Below are 18,918 nucleotides of genomic sequence, written 5' to 3' on the forward strand. Positions count from 1 at the left end.
AATGATTTGTGTCAACCTCCTGAGGATTCAGCATACCCTGGGATTAATAATGGAGCCAAGTGAAACACACAATTTTTCCTAATGCACAAATAATGATGAATGAGCTCAGAAGCCAGTGTCCTCTTCTCATTAGTGGTCTTTGGAAACACACAACCCTTGGACCCATGCTTCAATTGTGAGACCAACCTACCACCACCTTCTATCGAAGCAGACCATTCTAGCTTGGCACAATCAACCACCTTCACTACCAAACAAGCTAGTGAATCTCTGTCCAGCATGAACCTGAAATGTCTGTAATTACTTCATTCTGTGACTTACACCTATCCTATTTCAACCCAAGTATGTGTGGTTACCTGGTAGCCAAAAGGCTACTAGAAAACCAACTCTGAGTTCTAGCTTGATGTTACAAATCTGGTTAAAGAAGCTAAGCTACATGGGAAACTCACGTGTGAATATGACCCATCCACTAGCAGCTCTCAACTTGGCGTCTGAGAGCCATCACTGTAATATCATGGAAGGGTCCTTGTGATGTCCCTAACAAGTAGCCCTAGTTGCAGGTCTGGAGTCTGTCTAAGTCAGTCTGGATTGCACAGTTGGAGCCTATGTGCATCCAAGAGTTGAAAAGTAAGCATGTGGAGATCAGATCAGTGTGGTGGCTTATGAGAAAACCTTCTAACCACAGAACGGGTTGGGTGAGGAGACAGTACCAGATGATGGAAAGCAAACAGCCCTGGAGTTGAAGATGTTGGCTTTGTTTGCCACCAAGTAACCTTGAACAAATCAAATAAAAACGCAGCCTGTGGGGCAGGCTTGGACTATGTTTTATCATTGTGTTGGGTTATTCACAGATGTTGTGTCCTTAGGCTGCCACTAGACAACTAACAAAATAGGTAGTGTTATCTCTGTTGTACAATTGTGGAAACCGTAACTATTGATATTCTCCAGGTCACACAGCAAATCAGTGTTGGAATTTGGTCCCAAATTCAGAACTTTTTAAAACTTCAAATCCCATAATCTTTCCACTGTAGCAGGCAGCCCCCACAACTCTTAACCTCTCTGGACCTCACTCTCCTCATTTGCAAAAATGAGACATTTGGCTCCGAATATGGTAGACCGTTCCAAGTTAAAATGCTGTGTCTGATGAATCACCGGCTGGAAAGGACTCTAAGAAATCACTTAGTCATATTCCTAGCTTTCCAGCAGGACTCTATCTGTTTTGAAAGGAAAATGTAGACTCTTTTCTCACAAGCCCAGTGCAGAAAGGGGGCCTGGCCCAGGAGAATGTCTGGGCACACAGTGCTGTGACAATGAGAGGGACAGGTGGCACAGCGGTGCTAGGTGGAAACTCTGGGCTTTTTTTTGTTTTTTGCACTTGGAGTTTGGGTCTTGCCTTAATACAAGGGGATGCCGAGTGGCTAAGGATGTGGCTTGGTTGGTGGCGTGATTACCCTAAAATGCTCAAAGTCCTGGACTCAATGACTAGCACTGCCTACACCAGGTGTGGTGTGGACACCTATAGCCTTAGCACTTAGAGGATGGAAGAAGGTCCCAAATTCAAGGTCATCATCGACTATCTAGAGAATTCACGGCCAGCCTGGGATAAACAAGTGCCTGCCTTTAAACAACAACAACAATAATAACAACAACAACAAATAGTGCTGTGTCAAGATTTACAGTAAAATTGTCACTAGCACGCTCTACTGGGTAGGAAGGAATTGTCTTAAGAGATAAGAGGAAGAGTTAGGAGCCATACAATTAGTAGGTGCTCCTGTAGGAGGTGATGACTGAAAAAAACAACAGGAACATTTCTATTTGAAGAAACACACCTAACCTTCTTTACCCAGTGGGAGCGGCGAGCAGAGGACTGTGCTCCACCAGCTACTGGATGGTTTACACTGGTGGTATTGACACAGTTAGGATAAGAAGGGACTCCAGTTTAAGGTGCTGCCTGTGTGCACAGGAGATGAGAACCTTAAAATTTCCTCCTTGTCCCCCAGCACTGTTTTGGTGGCAAAATCACACACTGGAGTCCATCAACCACTTTGGAAAATGACCAGCAATCAGACATAACCTCACCATGCTCAGCTAACTTGGCTATAATTTTTAAAACATTAATCATTTGTCCTTGATCTTCCTGTTTCATTTCCAGGAAGTAGATGTTATAATCAAGACAATGACTTTGGGGACAGATGTGAGTAGCTATTACAATTCTATGGCTTATTTAGTTAAGCTCAATTGCTCACCTGTGAAATCGACTAACTGTGCTTACATTAATGTTTGATATTCCTTAGAAATTAACCCTGGAACTCAGTTTGCATTATTAGCAACAGTCCAGGTTCAGGCCATTTCTTTACTCTGTAAAATCACTGATAATCTCCTGTTACTGTCCATGCCAGTAATATCATCTTGGGCATTAGACTTCAACATATGAGCTATGCAGCCACCCCAACACTCACACCAAACAGTGTGTTCTGGAATGACCCCACAGTCTCTCCTATCACTGTCCTCATTCCTAGGTGGCTTCCTGGTCTCCTTCACACACCACTTCTGCTCCCCACATCCCTATCTCTGGAACAGCCTGCCTTCTCTCTTTTGCCTCTCTCAAAGACAGGTACTCCTCCATTAGACCTTGTAACTCTCTGCAATTTCCCTACCTCATGACGTCAGCCCATGAAACAGGCGTCAGGTTATGACATATGGAAATCAATGGCCAAATCCCAGAGCACATTTTTTGTTTTCTGTGCAGTGACCAGAAGACTTTCGCATGTTAACTCCGACTACCTTGCTGCTATTACATATCACAGAACATGAATGTGCAGAGTTGTGGAAGACCCAGTCAGCCATATTTATTTCCCACACAAGGAAACTGAATTACAGAAAAGCTGACTCCCTAGCCCCAGCCACAGCTCTGTCCCACACCTGGTGCAGGTTCCAAATCAAGCTGCTATTGCCTTTCAAGTTATTGCAATCTATCAATTTTTTTGTATCTCCATATTCCCTGTCTGGCGTGCCACTTCCAGAGCTTGCATCTAGAGTGTCCCCCAGGGGTTTGAATTTTGAGAGCTTGGTCCCCAGCATGTGGTACTATTTTGGAGACCCCCAAGAACTGTAAAGATGTACAGTAGAAGTGAGTCCCTAGACATGTTCTTTTGAAGGTTCTATTTATTCCAGGCCACAGCCTCCACCCTCTTGACATCCTGGTCCACCATGATGTGAGCAGCCAACTCAATTCCTACTACCACAGTAGGAGCTGTTCTGCCCTGGCTCCCCACTGCAATGTACTGAAACCACAAGCCAAAGTCAGTCTTTCCTCTCACTTGTTGTTTCTAATGCATATTTTGGTTACAACAATGCAAAAGCTGAATGCAGGTTTTTTTCACAAGCATTTGGAAAGGTGTCTTTGTTCGCGTGAGCCAATTCAGAGGACAGATTTCGACAAGAAAGACTTTTGTTTGGTTTCACACGTAACCCTTCTGCGAGACTTAAGCATGGTTTTCTCCCAAGAACATCTGGTGGTTGTCGACTTTCGTTCCTGGAATGGAAGAGTCAAGTCCCCATAGCTTTCTTCTCTTTAGATTAAATAACCCCGGCTCCTTTTGCTTTCCCATCGTGGTTCTTCTCCAGGACATTCATCATCCTTATTTCTATCTGTTGAACTAAGTCCAAGGATTCTATGTTTCTCAAACCGTGAAGTCCAGTGCTGGACAAAGAAGGCCCATAAAGGTATGATAAAGTGACAATGACCTCACGGTTCCTTCAAGCTGTGCTTCATTCAGCGCGGCCAGTGCTCGCGCTCGTGTTTGGTTCTGGCTGGACCTCGTGGGCTCGTTTTCAGCTTGTTATCCCCATCTGGCGAGACACTGTCTATGTGTTCGTGATAACGATCGCTTCCTCCAGGATCATCCAGACCTTTTCCTACTGAGCTGTTCTTTCCTATGTCTCTGGTTGTTTTCTCTAAATTCATCAACCCACTGGGGACTCTAATAGGACTCTGCTTGCTCTTCCATGTCTTAATTCTTAACCCCAGCTACTGTCTTATGGCTATCCATCTGCCCCCTAATGAAAGCCCATCCCAGAGACTCCCATCCCTTCACAGTTCTTCTCCCTTATGGATCCAGAATACGAGAGGCAAGTCGGTCCATCTCCCATCATCAGACATTCCAACTGACCATCAGACAAGGTTACAAACTCCTAACAGGGTGTTGGACCTATAAAGAGCCATGTGGGACGTGCATTGTCAGAGGCTATAGCATAAGTGAGTTTAAAGGCAATATCCATATCAAGCCTGTCTTGGATATGTGGCAGAAGTTTACAAGATTCCAGTGTGGCCCAGAAAAATAATCATTGCAAATATTTTGCACTTATAAATGGCATTTACCTTCATTCTCTTCAGCAATCCATGCACAGAAATTTACTGTCTCCAGGTTTGAGATGAAGAATTCAAGGCTCAGTGAAGTAAAATGATTTACAAGACTACACGGGGACAGAACTCAAGTGTGCTATCATTAAATGCCTAATACTCTACTGTATTTCTGCTCTCTAGAATCTTAAAATGTCAAAATATAAACAGTTCCCCCCAAGAAAAGTACTCAATACCTAACAAGTGGGAAACTTATCAAAAATATAGATTCCTGGATCAAGACTTCAAGACACACTGATTAGCCTGAGTGGAACTCTGAAATTTACAGTTCCTTTTCTTTTATCTTTCTTTTTTGCAAAGTAACAAGTTCAGGCTTTGTAATCAGCATTTGGGACGGTGTCTTTCTCTTTCTTCACATGAGTCCAGGCTGGCCTCAAGGTTGCTATGTAGCTAAGAATGACCTTGAACTTCAAATCCTCCTACCTTCAAGAGTGATAAGTAGATTGTTGGGTTGTACCAACATGATGGGATTATGTAATGTTGTGGATCAAACCCAGTTTCTTACATCCTAGACAAGCACTGTACCAAGAGCTTATTCAGCCTGGAGCAGTATCCCAGCCAGGATCTGCATTTTATCAAGCTGTTTAGAAAGTCTGCAAGAGCCAGTAGACATAATTGAGAATTCCTTTTCCAGACCAGGCCCATTAAATACAACAGATTTGCCTTTGTACATGACAATCAGCAGAAAAAATCCATATTCCAAACAGGAAAGTTCCCTGGCTCCTCTGCATCCGTGGCCATGGCATTTTCTCAACTGAGATTTCCTTCTTTCAGATGACCATAGCCTGTGTTAAGTTGACATAAAACTAGCCAGCACGGCAACCTTAGCATCACTTACAAAGCATGTGGAAGAAAGCTTCATAGCCAGCTCCCTCAAAGATAACGTTTTATCCCTCAGCTAAGTGAAAACCCATTGTTCCTTATAATCCAGGTGCTTTCACAGACTAACACAAGGCTTAGGTCTGGGCAGTGCAGTGAGCATTACTTGGGCACCAACAATACATCAGGCACCATGCTGACTCCTTCCCATGAACTGAACCTCCTTGCTGGAAAGATGCATATTGAAGGTGGTTCTCTGGGATGCTCTCAAGGCACCTAGAAATCGAGTGTGGTGAATTGTAACAGCGCATAGAGGCCACCAGCTACCAGAGAGAGTTGGCTCTTCCCGGCACAGCAGCAAGAAGTATCAGGCCAGATTCATTTATCGGGTATTCCATAGAAGAGGAGGAGAAGTGGGACTATGGTGGTGCACGCCTTTAATCCCAGCAGTTAGGAGGCAGAGGCAGGTGGAGCTTTGTGAGTTCAAGGCCTGCCTGGTATACAAACTGAGTTCTAGGACTACCAGGGCTACACACAGAGAAACCTTGGAGAGAGAGAGAGAGACAGAGAGAGAGAGAAGAGAGAGTCCAAACAGAGTGGTTGACAATTTACAGTGAGACGCATTTGAATGCAGTTTCTGTTGGCAGGTCCCATCGTTGCCCTTTTTGTGTCCCTCATCTCAAGTGTGGGTGTCTTTTCACAGTGTACTTGACACTTCCTGTTCTTCATCAGAAACATCCAGATTGTGGTAGTTGGTCAGGAAACAAAAATGGGCTTTGACAGCAATAACACTGCCAAGTGTTGCCCTCTCTCCTTGATCTCTAGTATCTTGTGGCACTCTCAAAGAGAAATTTCCAGGTGTCCTGAGAAGTTGTCAGCTGTGTGACTCAATTTAAGACCTTTGGGGGAAGATGGAAAAGAGCTCGGGACTGGTGAGAAAGGGATGTTTTGAGTCTTGTGATAACTAGCCTCAAAGCCTTAGAATACTGTCACTATACAAAACCTTATGGGTGTTTGTTTGGGGTGTGTGTGTGTGTGTGTGTGTTTTGTTTTGTTGGTTAGTTTTGTCTTTTTGTTGTTGTTTTTAAAGAAACAGTTGCCTGTTGTATTATAACCTGAATGGCTATGGAAAAATATTAATGTTAAGTGGCTTATTAAAGGATCTCAGGGCATTAGGGAAATTCTACACCCTACCTATGATTAGGTCAAGTTCAAAAATATTTTTTTAAAAAGAGCCTGGTTTGCTAACCACAATGGAAGAACTGCAAGAACTGCATTTGGGTGGAATTTTTATCGGGATTGCGTTGTCTAACTTGAGGATAACATACAGGAAACAATATGGAGTTTTTCTTTCTTTCTTTTGATTTTGCTGTTAAACTGCAGGGAACTTGCCATCCCAGAACTGGCCTTGTAGTGTTAACAGTTATTGTAGTCAGCTAGCCATGATGGCTTGCTGTAAGGCCGTGCTGGACTGAGTACAATGTAAAGAGCACAGTATGCCCTGTGGGACTTCCTTGTGTTACCAGCAGGCACGCACACCAAGCCACACATCGAGGCACCCAATACGTCCTGCTAATGCACTCTGAAATGTTATCTGCTGGAATAAACGTGAGTCCCCTGCACCAACAAACCCTGGCTAGGAAAACAGGCCCAGTGAAACTATCTGAAACATCAGAGTGAAACCACCATTGAGTTCCTGTGTGCAGTTCCTAGAGGTCCAGCAAAACTCTACAAGTAGAAGCACAGGTTGCTAGCCTAGTCTCTCATGATTTTCGCTACTCTAATGTTGGTTAGCCTGTACTTCACACTTAACTCCTCTAATAATCCTAGGGCAGAGCACTTATTAGGTCCATTTCCTGATTAAGGAACTGAAGCTAAGAGAGCCTTGAGCAGCTATCTCTCCCAAGCTGGTATAGGAGGAAACGACAAAATGAGGCTCTCAGCCTAGGTGTGCCTGATGCGGAAGCCTGTGCTTCCTGGATGTCATTCTTCTGTCCAAACCATTTGGTGCAGAGAGAGGAGCAGTTGCTCAACAGCCCCATTGGCTTCAAATGTCAGACAGGTGCTCTTCAAGTGTGTTTGCAAGCCTTTGTGGAACACTGACTTCATCCCAAGGGGTAGACTTGAATCCCACAGCAAACAAAAAAGGTAGAATCCTGTATCCTGCCTAGTGTTCCCACCAATATTTATCCCTGTGGCCCAAAGGCTTCACTTGGTTTCTATTTGACTATAGTAAGTGAACAGGGCCAAAAAGCCATGTGGCCATTGTAAGAAAAAGGGCTCAGCGATGGAAGTCCCAAGGTGTGGTTCTAGTCCCTGACTTCATCACTCTTGGTAACTCAACTTGTTGCTTCTGTACTTGTCTTTTTTTTTTTTGTATCTCCATTGTTCCTTTCAGCAAAGTGGGGTGTCATCTGGTTTGTGTATGTATGGGAATAGGTTTCCTTCCTACTTTTCCATCCTCCACTAAATATCAATATTGACATGACTTAGCCTTTCTGACTCCCAGTATCCCAATCTGGAAAATGAGGCAACAGTCTCCTTCCAAGTGTCATCACAAAGATTAAGTAGGATAGCACCTATGGCGGGAGCATTAGCCTGAATTACTAGCTTCATCCTTGGAAGGCTGATTGTGTCTCTCTTAACACCCACCTCACCTCAGTCATTTGTGCTTAGTGCACAGATGTGATTGGATCTGTGAATCAAGTCTCCACCCCAAGGGTCACCTGTAGGGGAGCACTGTTGAGGAATGGGCAAGAATCCAGTCTCTTTGCATAGACTGATAGAGTGGATCGCTTTGGTTCACCACTCCCAGTGTGACTTTGAGTTATTTCTGAGTTTCTTTGGGTCTCTTATTTAAAATGGGTACAAATAATCCACCTGTTTTAGAGTTTGGGGAGGGTTGAATTGACGCATACCTTACTAGCGCTTAGCAAATGCCCAGCATAGAGTAAGCACTCGGTACACATTGGGTGCTATTGTTTAGTGATACTATTATTGTTGTTGTCTAGTCTATGATCCTACTGGCTTCTTGCAAGCACTCTAAAATAATTGGCTATGGTTAGCTGTGCAGACAGGGGGCTTGTGGGAGGCTGAGTGCCCACCCCATTGGCACCATTCTCTAACCAGGCCAGGCAAGGGGCCGTAATGAGGATTGTTGAAGTAACATATGGAAAACTCTTTTAGTTAGCTCCTGGGAGAGGGAAACAGCACTAAATAAATACAAGGAATTATTAAAAACTACGAGACGACCTCACAGGGATGCTGAGCCTTGTATGTTATTTGCTGTTTTAAGAAGAAACAGGCAAGAAGCCAACTTTATCACCAGGTGACAAAGTGGTCTACTGGCTGCTGTTCAAGGGACAGCAACGTGCTGCCTCACCTCACCAGATGTCAGCCCTGTGGTCTCCAGTTGTGTTCAGGGCAGCTCAACGGCCCACAAAGAAGGGTCCAGTTGCTATGTCTGTCCCCTGCTTTAATCTCACCCCCAAGATCGTCTTTTGCATAGCACTGTCAGAGGCATTTAAAGTCAGAACCCACCAAGTAGAATATTGGTGGTAACCTCCCTGGGGTGCCAGTGTGTATGACTTGGAGGCCACCAGCAATCGCAGCAGGATTCCAGTGTTAGACTGGGACAAGCCCCAGGCTTCATTGCCAAGCCTTGACAAGTATGTGGAGCACACTGAGCTCTGTAATTTTGGAGTTAGCAGTCCTTATTTACAACTTTACCACCCACCCCTGAAGCATTCCTCTCTAGAACCAATCCACACACTACAGTGAAGTATCCTAAAGTAGTCTCCAGGTATCACTTGGGCAGGATACACCCAAGAATGAATCAAGATGTGGCCCACTGCCAGCACGGGCTTGTGGCCTACGGCTTCCCCCTCCATATCAGTGACATCAAATTTCATTGTATGGCTCCAAGCAACAATTATAGGAACAGCCTTTTTCTCATTGCCCGGAAATAAGTAGCATCTTAACCAAGAAATCTAGTGTGTGAAGTGCTAGGAACTAAGTTTAATAGCTATCTAAGTCTTCTCAGTCAGGAGTTAACACTTCGTGACACAAAACCTTTCTGCTTCTCTGGTAAGAATGCAATTTTAAAAATACTGATGGTGTCTCCATGTCCTGATGTAACTAGATTCCAGTTGTCAAAAGTACCAAAAACTTTTTTTTTGGTTTTTCGAGACAGGGTTTCTCTGTATTGTTTTGGAGGCTGTTGGTCCAGCCTGGCCTCAAACTCACACAGATCCGCCTGCCTCTGCCTCCCGAGTGCTGGGATTAAAGGCGTGCGCCACCACCGCCCGGCAAAAGTACCAAAAACTTTAAGGCAACTATTTTAACAGTATATAAAACCAATGCTTATGTGTAAGCATTATGAAACCACAGACTGGTTTGTTGTTTGTTTGTTTGTTTGTTTTTAACAACCTTAACTCAAGCAGCTTAGGAAAGAAAAAATTGAAAACTGCACTGTTCCAAAGATAGTAGTTATCTTTTTTCCTTTTTCTAACAGTTTCAAAGACTGCTCATTAAAGATATATAAATATTAGAGTTAAAATATCTTCTCTTAAAATTTTATAAGAATCAGGCAAGTAAATCATCTACGTGATTACATTTAGCTACAATTAAAATGCATAAGAAACACTGATTCATTTATTATAGTTCAATGTATTTTTCTGCCTAATGTAGCGTCTGTAGAGGAAATCAAGATTTAATTGTTACTAAGAAAATGCTTTTCCTAAGGCTGCTGGGAAGAGAAACCATAAAGTTCATCCCAGAAAAGAATCTACATGTAGCATAAACACTTACCCACACTTAGTAGTATGACTGTCCTGGATAGGTTTTTATTTAGGCCACTCCTTAGAAATCATTTGATTACAGTGTACACCTCAGGTAAGAGAAACTCCTGGACAGGAGACGAGACTCAGATGGCAGAGTGCTCACCTGGCGCACACACAACACACAGCCTCAAACCCGGGGAGAGTGGAGCACACCTGAATCTCAGCACTCAGGAGGGGAGGAGGAAGGATCAGACAGCCTTTAGCTATATAGTGAGTTTGAGGCTAGCATGGGCTACCTGAGACCGAAGAAGAAGGAGGAGGAGGAGGAGGAGGAGGAGGAGGAGGAGGAGGAGGAGGAGGAGGAGGAGGAGGAAGAGGAAGAGGAAGAGGAAGAGGAGAGAAGAAAACAGCAACTTGCCCCATTTGCCTTTAAAAAAATCATAATCTTTCCATGTTCGATGATATTAATCGATACTGTATACTTAGAACCATATTCACTGATGTTAATCAATACTGTATACTTAGAACAAGGCCACACCACCGTGTTCCTTCTCCCATGAATCCACTGAAGTCCCTCTGGAGGTCATGGGAATAAGCCCATAAGCTCATTTCATCACTCGTTCCTGCACACTAGCGCTGCCTGGATTGTTCATACAGAGGAGGAGTCTGAGCAATCTCCAGTAGCTGCTGGAGAGCTGTTCATCGTGACACAACCAGTTCAGCATTTTAATTTCCCCATATTCATTAGAAACAGCTGCCTTACCACTTAGAGGGGAAAAAATTAGAAACCCATGTTATAAAGAAGAAAATGAGCATTCTTAGTGTGGAGAAACACGGGGGTACTGTATTGTCACAAGGGCTAGGGGTTTTGGTCCTTGCAACTACATTAACATGAGGCAAGGCCCCTAGGAAAGGAGACATAGATACCATTTGCCTGAAGGGAAGAGACTGGCCAGTTATTGACCAGACTAAAGAGTGGGCAAATCGTTTTTCAGATAGGGAATGTGGCTGCTTATTACTGGGCTCTCTCTTGATATGCATATACAGCACTGAATACCCTCATGCATATTCATGAGAATTGTCATATGCTGATGTCATTATTTTTTATAATTAGTGAAATGAATTAGTGATGGGGATGTCCTTCTGTATATGTGTTTCTCTTATTGGTTGATGAGTAAAACACTTTTTGGCAAATAGAGGCAGGAAGATAGGCGGGGCGAGGAGACGAGGAGAATTCTGGGAAAGGTAGGCAGAGGGAGCCCGCCAAAAATAGACCATGTAGCCAACTAGGAAGATAGGCCGTGCCAGGCATTTCCTGGTAAGATAAGGCCATGTAGGAATGCACAAATTAGTAGTTATGGGTTAATAATTAAGATAGAGCTAACCAATAGGAATCCTAGTCATCAGTGAATAATTTTATAACTAATAGAGTGTCCCTGTGCTTATTTGGGGGCTGCAGCAGTAGTGGGGCATGCAGTGTTCAGATGAGATCGCCGTATTCCACAGCTCCCTGACCTGACACCTCTCAGTTCTGGACCGCAATGTGCTTTCTTCAAGGCTGTGAGAGAGGCTCTAGAGACCCGCTTGCTTATTGATGTGGTTACTTCAGTGTTTGTCTTCTCTCTCGCACCCATCCCACCGGAGTACACGCTGCCTGTGAGCAGATACCTTGTGCTCTCCTCCATCTTCAAGTTTTCCTTTTGACTCCTAACTAGCTTCTCTTCTCTCTGTGTCAAGCAAGATGCTTAAGGTCCAGCCCCAGGCTGCTAGGGGGGTGGAAGTGAGGTTCCTCTGGCATCTGTGAGAATCCTTTCAGGACTGAGAGGCATCCTGCTCCTGAGACACTGACTCCATACAGAATCAAGCACTTTTTCCAAAGTTGTTGAGAACATAAGAGAATGTTACCCTAAAGTGTCACATTCGACATGGCATCGTTTATAACATAGTGTGGCATTTTGCACCTACTCTGCAGCAGGATGTGATTTTTAAAAAATCCTTTGTGGGACTGGAGTGATGGCTTAGCCATTAAGAGCACTGGCTGCTCTTCAGAGGGCCAGGGTTCAATTCCCAGCCCCCACATGACAGCTCACAACTGCCTGGAACTCCAGTTTGAGGGGATCTGATAACCTCATACCAATATATTTTTAATTTTTTAAAAATCTCTTTGGATCAGTAGTTCTAGCTCTAGGATTGTACATGAGTGTGAAGGTTTAATATGCCACCAAGCTGTCTTCAGTCAGGTCCAGTGTAATTCTGTGACCGTGTGATCAGAAAGCATGCAAAGGCTTTTATAGCAAGGTCAAGATTCATGTGCAGAATAAAATATTATAAATATATTAATGGGAAAATGTAGAAAACTAGTATTTGCACACCTCCAAAGTCAGAAACACACCTTAACATGTTCTCTACACTTCTTCCGTGAGCTAACGTAAAACTAGCAGCCGCTAGCTAGCGTGACTGTAAGCTGGATCAAGCTCACATCAGACTAAGCATACACTAAGCATACACTGTACTCTTTGAGCCTCATTGCCGTAGAATGGAAATACAGATAAAGTGTGGATTTAAGAGACCACAAAAGGGCAGGGGAGGGGTAAGCCTATGCTGTGCAAGCCTGAGGATCTGAGTTTGAATCCCCAGAGCTCACACAAAGCTAGGTACATGTGGCAGTGTGCATCTGCAGTCCTAGTGCTGGGACATCAACATGGAGGCGTGCACACCCACACTCACCAGAATACTCATGCACATATACAAACATATAAAACCTTCTAAAGAGAAATCACAAAAACAGAAAAGACCTAAAAGACCTAAAAAGTGTGTTTCTTGGGCAGTGAGAAGGCTCAGCCCATTAAGGGACTTGCTGACAAGCCTGACAATCTGAGCTTGTTTCCTGGAACCCACGTGATACGAAGAAAGAACAGACTCTTTAGCTGCCCCCTGACTCCCACACACATGTGCTGTGGCATGTGTGTGTATACATGTGAGAGTAGTGTTAAATTTATTACTGGTCTTTTTGTGTCTTTGTGACCTGTGAGCATATAAAACCATTGCTTCATAGAAATGAAACTGGTACGTCAAACAGCATACATCCTTAGAGCTGCTGTATTCTTTTCCGAAGAGCTTACAGGGGCCCCAAATCCACCTTAGCCAACGGCAATTTTCAATGTGTTTTGAATGTGCTTGTTTCCCTAGTGTAGGGTCACACAGCTCCCAGACAGAAACCTATGGCCACCCCCTGCCTCCACCAACATTAGGAACACATGGTGGTGTGTTTGTGTTAGAATATTACAAAGTCCAGTAATATATCTTTATTGCCTTTTTATGGACAGGGGCACTGAATATTCTATGTATCTTTGGGCTTTGCTCTTTAAAAATTATTACATTTATCCATGTTCTGGAGGTGGGTTGGGGCATACATGCCATGGGCCAGATTGCAGAGGTCAGGTCTCGCTCTTTTCCAGATGAGTCCCAGGGATCAAACTCAGGGTCTCAGACTTGACAGTAGTCACATTGACCTATCCAGCCTTCTCCCTTTTTCATGCCCTATTTACATGTAGCCCATTGGTTCTGGCGTTACTAGTGCACTTACCATGACTTTCTAATCGTTAAACATATGGCCCAAAGTTTGGAAAATCAGATCCTACATGCAGGGCTTGGAAGGCCTTTGGAGGGTCATGATTTAACTTAGCTAATTGTGATTGGGAGGCTGATGCAGAATCCAAAGGATGGAGTCAATTATTTGCTGACTTGGGGATGAATCCGTAAACGCTGGTTATGTGAATCACTGAAAAGCTGTTGTGCAGGCATCAATAAACCCCTTCGAGAGCTGTGTTAGGAGGCTGTCCCATCATCTCCTCCGCACACCGGCTACAATTACATTATTAGACTGCAGCGTGCTGAGCCGACTCATTTCTGCAGCTCTTAACATTGCAGTAAATGACCTGGCAGCAGATTTAACGTTTTCTCTGTAATGTTCAACGCGAACTCTTTAGTCATCAGCCAGAACAATTTCTAATCCCACCAGAATTTTGGAGGTATTAAGGGCTTTGGCTCCGATTCACTCAGAAAACATAATGATGTTTCCCGGCAAGAAGATGAGGTAGGAAGAGGCACGGCCACTCTCCTTGGTGACTGATGTCTGAGTTAGAGCCCTGGGAGGTCAAGCTGGGTGTGATGGCTCCCACTGTCATCTCAGCACTATATAGGTGCAAGCAGGAGCGTTACCAAGGGAGCATTTGAAGGCACCCTGCCTGCACAGCGGTTTCCAGGCCAAACTGGGCTACAAAAATACCAACTTCGCCTCTTACTCAGAAGAGTTTGCAATGATCCCTGCAAGCTAACCTTTGACCACCACAGACTCAAAGACACACAAAATAAATAATTAAGTGGGGGGCTGGAGAGATGGCTCGGTAGTAAAGAACACTGGCTGCTCTGCTCCTCTGCAAGTGCTGAGTTCAATTCCCAGCAACCACATGGTGTCTTAAACCATCTCTAATGGGATCTGATGCCCTCTTCTGGTGTGCAGGTGTACATTCAGACAAGGTACTCATGCATAAAATAAACATAAATAAGTGTAAAATAACAAAACAAACTACAGTGACAAAGAAGACCAATTATCTGGTGACACAGGCTTGTAAACCCAGTCCTTAGGAAGTGGGGACCAATGCATCATTGGGCCCTGCAGCCAAACCGTCAACCTAGCTGATTGGTGAGTTCCAAGCCAATGAGAGACATTGTCTCAAAAAAAGATGAAGGGCTCCTACGAACCAACACCCAAGGTTTTCCCATGGCTTCCACACACTTGCACAAATGAGAGCACACACTTGGGCCCACCCACAGACACACAAAAGCTTACACCAACACACAGCCACATGTTAGTCAGAAGCACTTTCCAATGGTGTGCCTATGGTGTTCTTGACTTCTCAGCATTGAGAACAGATGATGCCTGGGATGGGGTGGAGGCAGATACAGTACACATGCTATTCTGGAGGCCAAGGTCTGGGGTTACAAAATTGGGAGGAAGCTTCACACACACACACACACACACACACACACACACACACACACACACACACACACCATGACCACAGTAGCAAGTTCCTTCTGTTCAGAAAAGGCACACTCAGATCTCACAGACATACTTGGGTGACAGTCCCTCCACCTTTAGTTGATGTATACGAGAAGAATATTTAGGGAAAATCTGAAACAGGTATCAACAAATGAGTAAAGTGGTGGACAGAAAGCTATCAAAACACAGGCATGAAATAAATTTCTCGAGAACTACTCTCTAGTCTAACAGCAACGTTTTAAAAGTTTCTTTAATGCCTTCGGGTGTACTATTGAAAAATTAAATTACACCTCACTGGATTTGAACTTAGCATGTGATTTCCTAACAGAAGCATTTGGAAAAGTTAGAGGCTTGTTGTCCATAAGCTGAAGGTAAATATGGTCCCCAGGAACAAAAATGGAAACACACATACAGATGGTGTTACGATTGGAAATGATTAAGTGCAGAAATCTTTTTATTGGAGGAGAGTCTGGATGCCAGGTGTTAATTTATGTGTTAGTTTGTTTTTAAACTATGAAATCACTTTTAAAGATATGTTCTCACAACATAATCTATTTACAAAGAGGGAAATAATTCAGTGTGTGTGTGTGTGTGTGTGTGTGTGTGTGTGTTGAATGTAAGCTCCATTCAGCAACTAATACATTTACAATAGACAACCCTCATCAAAGGTTCTCTGCTGCACTATCTTGGTTAAATGAGAACTCTCTATGGGATGGGATGTGTCATAATTAAGAGAGCTCTGACATTTCTTAGTACCCAGCACACCAGACATTAGATGCTTCATTCAAACTTCATGCATGAGTCATCAACAAACTACTACAAGAAAGGGGACAGCATAGTACCATAATCAAATATCCATCTAGCTCTTGAATTCTCTCTCTACAACATCCCTGCCCCTTAGCTCCCATTTTCACTTCTCCGGTGACAGAGAACTCGGTAGCTTGCCCATTCCATCTTTGGACATACGGAATAATTTGAGCGATTAAAATCTGAGTGATTATCTGCACGTTTCAAAACTGATCTAATAATTTTTAAAAATCAATTTATTTATGCATTCTGTATGTGTGTGAGTGTAAGCCCTCAAGTGCCACAGAATGTACACAGAAGTCAAGAGGATACTTTGTGGGATTCAGTCCTCTTCCTTCTCCTTGTTTTTGAAGCACGATCCCTCTTCTTTCTGCTACTGTGCCAAGCAAACACAGTTCTTCTGACCACTTCTCCTGTCCTCACATCCCACCATGCCTTGGGAATGCTGGGATTACAGGCTCAGCTGGGTATCCAGGGCTCAAACTCAGGTTGTCAAGGTTTTACGTGCTAAGCCATCTCTCTGCCTGACCCGAGAAGCAATTTTAAGACCAACTCCCAATAATCCACAGGCAGTGAACCAATGGAACCCACAAAGCTTTAGGGATACTAAGGCCATGCTTGGCCAAAGAAATTAAACAATGGCATGTATGTGAAACAGCAGATACTCATAGCATGCTGTCTTCCACTTTTGTCTAGTACCAAAGAAGGTCCTTCTAAATTTTCCCTAACATGTAACTCATCAAAATGGTAAGACCATAAGAAAAAGCTTTCTCCTCGTGGACACAAGCATGGAACTCCAAGGAGAGTGGCTGGGACAGAGAGCAGAGATGGTCTGCTTTGCATGTGACTCAGCATCCTCTCTCCTCCACAGGACCAGCTCTAAGGACTTATACTGTCCTTGGCTGCAAAACAAACAGATGGAGATGTTATTTATCATCAGTCACATTTTAGAATACCCAAATACATCTATGTTGCTTTGCTATCCAAGTATAGGAATATCATAATTTCTTTCAGTAAATGGATACCATATGGTAAAGCCTTTCCCCTCAACTCCACACTCTCTCAGTATCACATAGTACTCAAAGATGCTTTGCTCTATAGTAAGGAGTCACGCGTATTTTTTTAAGTTAGTAACTTTATTTATTTGATCGTTTATGTTTGCCCTTTGACATGTCTATATATGATTCTAATGCCAATCTTTACACGTTGTATATTGTCACATGGCTATACCTCTGGGACACACATCATGGAAGCACTCAGCGATGGTACATAGCCAGGTGAGGGAGGGAGTTCTACAGCAGTCAGAAAGGAGAATGCTTTCATCGTGACATAATAACACCCCTCCCCCCAAAAAATCTTTTTTTTTTCACAAATACCAAATTTTAAGTATGTTTCTCGCCATAATGCAAGCTCTCACATTTAAAAAGAAAGATAGCCGACCAATCAGGATGAAATGTCAGCCTGAAATGATTTGCCCGGAACAAGCAACTGAAAGTGAAAATGCCATTTTATTCGTTAGTCAAATGGCCAGCTCCACCAAGGTATAATTAATTCCAACTTCCTGTTCTTCCTCACACACCCGAGGCTCCTCCCTGCTCCTGCAGTAGCTACACCGGAGAGATCTGAAGAGACGCACTGGGAGGCAGCTTTCTTGGACAAACGCCTCACCTGTCTACAAATTTGAAAGTATGTACTTGATCCAAATGGCGGGCGAGGAGATAAATGTGATTTAGACAATGACCTGAATGACCGGCATGCCTAGAAGCACAGGAACAGCTTTTGCAAGGTGTCTGAGAATCTGTTAGGGACTTGCTTCTAGGACTGTGTTAGATGTTTAATCCAGGTAGTTGGGTACGTAGGTTTGTGGTGCTGTGGGGTGTGTGTGTGTATGTGTGTGTGTGTGTGTGTGTGTGTGTGTGTGTGTGTGTGTGTGTTGCTGCTCAAATTTCATGAAGCCATTTGCTATCCCGGGCACAAGACTTACTGCAGGGCCTGTGAGTGCTGTCTGTTATCACTTCCTTTCACCCCTTACTTTCCCTCTCGAATTGAAAGCATGCTCTCCTGAGTGTTACTTCATTTATTATAGTTCTCCCTGGAAAGCTGGTTTCTCTACATATGGACTTGGAGAAGGAACACAAAATAAGAACACAGGGAAAACAGACAGCAGAGGAGGTGGCCCTGAAAGCAGTTAGCTGCAAAAAAAAGTGGGGGGAGGAAGCCTTCACTTGTTCACTTGAAAAGAGGACATCTTCTGAACACAGCGTTTCTGACTGTGGGTCTGGTTTAACTGTGCACACTCAGTCTGGCTTCTGTGTTTGCTTCTGTGACTCTAGAGACACCTAACTGGAGTGACATTAGACCAGTGTAAAACCAGTAAGCTGTGCTGTGAGAGGAGGCCATGGACTCTCCCCAGCCTCTGACAGAACAGCTACCAATCCGAGCGGTTCAAGCTACCCTCCTTACACCTTTCCTCTGCTGGTGGAGCCTCCTCCCACTGAAGCTCCCGCAGGGAAGTGAGCAACAGGAAGAAAGGCCTCTTGGATGGCAAAGGAATAGCCCTTGCTCCTTGGCCCCTACTGCTTATTCTGTTTCTTCTTCCCTTGATTCTAGTCCCGAGCAGCTAGCCACAGCATGCTCAACACAAGATGCCAAACTAGAGGAATTTTAGATGAAAACATCCTTAACTTGGGCTGTGGAGAAAGGTGTTCTCCCCCAGATGGATGAAGGTGGAATCAATGCTGTTGCTTACCAATAGGCATAGATTACAAGGGCGCTTCTTCAGAGGCCAGAAGTGAGCTGCATTTTGACTTCTGCAGTCCCAGAGTTGAAAACATCAGTTTTGGCTTTGGGCACTTTAGGTTTCTTAATTCTGAGGTAATCGCTGCATTTCAATGGACAGGTTCCAAGAGCGTAGATGATTGACAGCAGTGTCCAATAAAACATCTCCCATTTTATCCCCTTTGGAATGTCATCCAGATTACAACAATAGCTAATAAGTACCTGCCATCGCTACAGCAACAAAACAG

The 18,918-nt window shown here is 43.9% G+C and overlaps 1 protein-coding gene across 4 annotated transcripts in view; it reads left to right on the top strand.

Moving 5' to 3' along the window:
* Palld (palladin, cytoskeletal associated protein) overlaps nt 1–18,918 on the top strand; it is a 384,981-nt gene that overhangs the window by 143,470 nt on the left and 222,593 nt on the right. The window contains exon 1 of one of the 4 annotated variants that reach the window (XM_040742242.1): nt 17,453–17,578. The exons of the other annotated variants lie outside the window; for them this stretch is intronic. The gene's annotated coding sequence lies outside the window, so the exon portion shown is untranslated. Of the gene's footprint in view, nt 1–17,452; nt 17,579–18,918 lie in introns of those variants that run through there. 4 annotated transcript variants of the gene reach the window in all.

The sequence above is a fragment of the Mesocricetus auratus genome, unplaced genomic scaffold (assembly GCF_017639785.1).
Source record: "Mesocricetus auratus isolate SY011 unplaced genomic scaffold, BCM_Maur_2.0 Super-Scaffold_6731, whole genome shotgun sequence".
In the NCBI taxonomy this organism is placed as follows: domain Eukaryota; kingdom Metazoa; phylum Chordata; class Mammalia; order Rodentia; family Cricetidae; genus Mesocricetus; species Mesocricetus auratus.